At 56.5% G+C, this 6,000-nt stretch overlaps 1 protein-coding gene across 2 annotated transcripts in view; it reads right to left on the minus strand.

The window, feature by feature from the left end:
- Window positions 1-5,495, minus strand: part of LOC144737080 (epidermal growth factor receptor kinase substrate 8-like) — a 68,971-nt gene extending 63,476 nt beyond the window's left edge. For both annotated transcript variants that reach the window (XM_078619743.1, XM_078619742.1), the window contains exon 1: window positions 5,206-5,495. The gene's annotated coding sequence lies outside the window, so the exon portion shown is untranslated. The remainder of the gene's footprint in view (window positions 1-5,205) is intronic.
- Window positions 5,496-6,000: the final 505 nt, after the last annotated feature.

Here is a 6,000-nt window from a genome sequence, read left to right on the forward strand (position 1 = left end):
GTCCAATGGTACAAAATACCCAGGCAGGTGCTTAGTTTTGGTGGGGCTGATGGTAAGGTCTCCACCTCTTAGTGGTTAGCTCAAGGTTCAGCAGCAGCGCCTCCAACTCCTCTGAGTGAGCAGCAATAACCAGATCATCGGCATACATCACGTGATTGAGCAATAGAGAGCCATCCTTTGACTGCACCGGGACATCGATCAGCCTACCATTGTATCTGTACGTATCTGTACGTATCTGTACCAGATGGAAATTCCTCCGGTACAGCCATCGAATGAATCACAAACTACGTGGTCGAAATAGATGTTAAATAATGTGGGAGCCAGAAGACATCTCTGTCGCACTCCAAGGTGAACAGGGAATGGCTCCGACTCCCGGCCACGTAGTTTTACCCGGGCCTGCTAACCATCATGATCGTGAGCAGAGGGTCAGGGACTCTGAAAATACAAAGAATAACCCAGAGCCCAGGCCTACTGATGGTATCATAGGCCTTGACCAGGTCAATAAATCAGAGGTGTAGGTTTTGTTGGAATTCCCTACACCTCTGCTGAAGCAAACGGACAGAAAATATGGCATCTGTGCAGGACGGCCCTTTCCTGAAACCGCATTGGGGCTCCGCAAGCCTCTCCTCAGCGTGCCTGGCAAGGCGATGTTGAATAATCCTTGCCAGGACATTTCCCTGCATACTGAGGAGTGAGATGCCCCTGTAGTTGTTACAGTCTGTGCGGCCCCCCTTCTTAAAGAGGGGGATCACCAGGGCATCCTTCCAATCTTGCGGAACCCGTCCAGTGGTCCAGACTGTTGTTATGATGTCATGTAGGGCAGTCTGCACAAACGCCACCCTCCCTCAGCATTTCGCTTGGGAGATCATCTCTGCCCGGTGCCTTTCCTGATCTCAGACTCTGGATCACCTTCAGTACTTCCTCAACAGATGGCACCTCAGCCAGCCACAAACGGGTGACTTCTTCCAATATTTGAGACACCGCAGCCTCAAGCAGGGTCACCCCCACTTTGTCCCACGATGTTTTCCAGGCTGAGGGATTTCCCCTCCCCCAGGACCTCAGACACACAACACAACAACAGCATGCCCGGCTCTGCTGGCGAGACGCTGAACGTGAAAATCACTCGAGTGCTTTGCTTGTGTTGGCACCAACGCGGCTGACAGACCCGCGCACACCACACACAGTCAACGTCCCCAAAGCGACAGTGGGAACACCAAGACAGATCAGTGTTACGTGGGCCCCCCCCCAAACCCACGTCGTGGGCCCCCCAAACCCACGTCGTGGGCCTCCCAAACCCACGACGAGGGCCCCCCAAACCCACGACGTGGGCCCCCCCCAAACCCACGACGTGGGCCCCCCCCAAACCCACGACGTGGGCCCCCCCAAACCCACGACGCACCGCCACGCGGGGTCGTCCCCCACCCCTTCATCAACACATTCTTAGCCACAGGCTCAGAGGCTCCAATTTGCCCCAAATGTCTCAAGAAAGGTGTCCCCAGAGCCAGCTCAGTATGCCGACGATCCACGCCTCGAGCGAGCCACACACTCTGGGGAGCCGAGCGAGACGCACTCTGGGAAGCAGACGCCTTCCCTTGGAAGCCACCGAGCAACTGCAAACAGCAATTGAGCCGAGCCGTGTGAGAGGGGCGAGCCAGGGGCGAGAGCTTGCGCCACGACCCCCACGACCTCACCCCGCCCTTGAGTGGCGTGGCCACGGAGGGCAGCAGCCAGCAGCAGCAGCGCGAGGCGTCGTGGCGCCGTGTTTATGTTGAAGCGCGAACAGGTCGGGGTGGTTATTGGTGGTGCCGCGCCCTGCTTGAGCAGCCACATCCAGCCGCCAGCCGTTGTAGAGGTAGAGAGAGAGGTAGGGGAGAGAGAGGTAGGGGAGAGGTAGGGGAGAGGTAAGGGAGAGGGAGAGCGGTAACCTCCACGTCAAAAGGTCCCACCCAGGCGCGGCGTTTTTGGATTTGCAGGGTGGGAGAAGAGGAACCCTCCTGGACGGTTCACAAGCCGGGACGGGCGGACACTGCAGCACCCCGTGCCGTTCAGTGGCCGATCCCCCCCCCCCCCACTTCTCACCCCCCCCCCCACTTCTCACCCCCCCCCCCACTTCTCACCCCCCCCCCCCACTTCTCACCCCCCCCCCCCACTTCTCACCCCCCCCCCCCACTTCTCACTCCCCCCCCCACACCCCCCCCCACACCCCACCCCCCCACCCCCCACCTCACCCTACGGCAGGAGGTACTGCTACGCATTCAGTCGCAGTCCCTGCACGACTGCAAGTTCTAAACAACAACAACCACCACAAGATACTCATTTAGACTGGCACGAGGAATCCGATGAACTACAAAAGCTATTTTTGTTTTCACCGGATGCCCAGTTAGGGGGCTCGGGGTAAGAACGCTGCTACAACAACAACAAACACACTGCTAAACACACACTAGCAGTGTAAAGTACATGGAAGGTAAACAAATCACCCAAACCAAACAAACGACAACTAAACCATCCGGCATCCGACACAGGCAACCCCACTCAGAGGTGTTGACCTCTTGTTCAGAAGCGCCCTGGCCATCGACAATGACAGCCGCTCAACACATTGACCCCATCATTTGGACATTTCTAGCGCCGCGATAATCGAAATAATCTTCTTGGTTCTTTCGGTAAAGTCACGTAGACGGGAAATAATAAAATAATAAAAATAAAACATTATAAAATACAATTCTCACGACGTTTCGGCCACAACGCAAGCAGCCGTCCTCAGGTGACTTTACCGAAAGAACCAAGAAGATGAATCCCTGCAGTCACGAAAGCTTTAAATCGAAAAAAAATCTAAATAATCTCAGTGCCATGTTTCTCACAATGTCAGCATCGGTATTTATAGAGTGGCAGCAGCAGGAGGAATCCGATGAGCTGTAAAGCTCTTTGGCAGGATGTTCCAGTTTAGGGACACGGGCTAACAACACAGCACTAAAAAAAACCCACGACAGCCGTGTGACATAGGGGGTCGTCCATAAATGACGTCACGCGATTTTGGACGATTTTTGACCCCTCCGAGTCACACGGCGCCACAAAAAGTCAGACCCCCCCTAAAATATGACGTCACAAAGCTCTGCCCCCCCCCCCCAAAATAAAACAGTCTTTAAACTATTGTCATTGTAGTGCGTATTTAATGTGGCGCTGCACTCTGATGTTGTAGGAGAAAACATTTATCAAAAAGTATCTTTAATTAAGTAGAATGTGTTGTCTATATTTATTAAAAAGTTGCGCATTTTGATGTGACGTCACCTTTCTCCCCCCCCCCCTCGTCACACATCGTCACAAATGTCTGACCCCCCCCCCCAGGTGCGTGACGTCATTTATGAACGGTCCCCTAGAAGACGAGGCAAACATCGAAATCGCCCGCGACAAACATCCAAACGGAGCATAACCAACCATCCCCACACACGGAGGGGGCAACCCCCAGCGAGAGACTTGTTCGCTTTCTACAAGTCACAAGGGGCCTGGGCCCACCGCTCACCACGAACGAGAGAAGAACCTGGCGGCTCCAAGGGCACTCACAACGCACCCCGCACTCCGCTGCCCCCCCCCTCCTGAACCTCACCACGCGTGCCCCCCCCCCTCCTGAACCTCACCACACGTGCCCCCCCCCCTCCTAAACCTCACCACGCGTGCCCCCCCCCCTCCTGAACCTCACCACGCGTGCCCCCCCCCCCTGAACCTCACCACGCGTGCCCCCCCCCCCTCCTGAACCTCACCACACGTGCCCCCCCCCTGAACCTCACCACACGTGCCCCCCCCCCGAATCTCACCACACGTGCCCCCCCCCCTCCTGAACCTCACCACACGTGCCCCCCCCTGAACCTCACCACACGTGCCACCCCCCCCCCCCCTGAACCTCACCACACGTGCCCCCCCCCCCCGAACCTCACCACACGTGCCACCCCACCCCCTGAACCTCACCACACGTGCCCCCCCCCCTGAACCTCACCACACGTGCCCCCCCCCCTGAACCTCACCAGTCCACAAACACCACCAGCACCCCTGCCCGCACTTCACAAACACAACAAGAAACTCACTTCAAGTGAAGCGATCAAGACGACGCGCTGCTGCTAAACCTTCCGTCGTGGCCCACAGTCAGACGGGGCTAGGAACATCTTGGGAGATGTCGTTTGCGTCTTACTCGCTGGCCGCAAGACGCCACTTTCATCGCTGTTGACCCCACGCGGTTTAGCCCGTATGCTTGTGCGGGGAAATTGAGTTTTCAGGTCCCACGCGACGTACAGCCGTTTCAATGCGGGCAGCTACAATTGTGTCTCTCCCTTGTGATGGGACTTTGTGGGATGAACGTTGAGATTCACAAGGGGCACGGAGTGACCGCCAAGGTTGTCTGTCGTAAGCTAGGGGGGGGGGACACTGGCAAATGAAGGGGTTGACAGCGATGGTGCTCTGGGGTCTTTTTGTTCGCTCCGGCCCTCCGTGCCAAGTACGGGGCCTTCAGCACCACCACCACCAACACTTCACACAGCGTAGGATGAAGTCACGCGTGCCACGCGAATGGCGAGTGGGAACAACGTTCCATGCTCACCACCACCATCAGTGCCCAATTGCAGCGTGGCAAGTAGGACACGCAGTGGATCACCCGCGACTGCCTTGCCGCTGCTGCTGCTGTTGTTGTTGTTGTTTGGCGGCGGTGGTGGTGGTACCGTCGGAGTGGCGATGAATATTCTAGCAGCAGGAGGCACGCCCCGACTCCCCCTCGCCACTAACATCCACCACCACCACTACTACAGACAAAGATCCCCTCGCTCCGCGGAGCCGCAACAGGTTGCTTAGACGGGTGTGGGCAAGTGCTGTGAGCAACATCAGCAGCAGCACCACCGCTCGCCTTTGTCTCCCCGAAGTCAGCGAGGTTTTACCGACAGCACTCATTTTATGCCGAGTCGACCATAGGGCGAGGCGGGTCCCACAAACCGGTTCTTCAGACATTCGTCACCGCGGCGGCCGCGTTGTCCGCGAGCGAGAATCGAACGAATCGGGTCGCCGGATTCGCAGGAGCGCAGTGCGCCAACCGTTGCGCCACCGCTCCCCCCACACACGCACAGAGACGGACGCGATTAATAGCCACCGCCATCCACCATCGCAGTCGTCATTAATTAAACACGGGTCACGCAACGCAGAGGAGACAGAGAGAGAGCCCGGACTTACCTTCAGCAGCAGCAGTAGCAGCAAGCCAGGCCCCGACGCTGTTGCTGTAACTAAACGGAGAAAGCCCTCCTCCCTCCCCTTCCCTCGTTCTCTGAAGGAGTAAAATTCGTGTGCGTACGAGGTGGTCTGTCGTGCTGGGCTGGGTTCTCTCTCTCTCCTCTCTCCCTCTGCCTCGTCTCTCCCCTCGCCAATTCGTGGTTGCCGTGTGGCTGGGCACGCGCCCGCGCGGATAGGATGGCCGCGGTTAGGTTTACCTGCCCACAGCGCGGGTTGGCTGCCTCCTTCAATTACCAAGCCACCCCACCCACCAGTCCACCTCCATCTCTCTCCGCCCACCACCGCCACTCCAGCCACTCCACCCACTCGCCTACGTAACGCCAGCGAGCCAGGGAGGTTGCGAGGCGAGGGAGGAATGCGGGTCTCCCAGTGTTAATCACACACACACACGGCATTCCAATGTCACGCACACACACACAGTAGCATAATTACTCACTGTAATCCAAAAACGCACATCAGTCCAGTCGCACGCAACAATCACATCACATACATCATGCCGATGATACAGTTTTACAATCACTCAGTCATCCATTCACACACGGCGTTCCGATCACACACAGTATTTCAATCACACAGTGTTCCAAACACACGCACAGCATTCCAATCACACACAGTAATAGTATCACACACAGTAATAGTATCACACAGTAATAGTATCACACACACAGTACTAGTATCACCCACACAGTAATAGTATCACACACACAGTAATAATGTCACACACACAGTAATAGTATC

This window comes from Lampetra planeri, chromosome 64, assembly GCF_965212315.1.
Source record: "Lampetra planeri chromosome 64, kcLamPlan1.2.h2, whole genome shotgun sequence".
Lineage (NCBI taxonomy): Eukaryota > Metazoa > Chordata > Hyperoartia > Petromyzontiformes > Petromyzontidae > Lampetra > Lampetra planeri.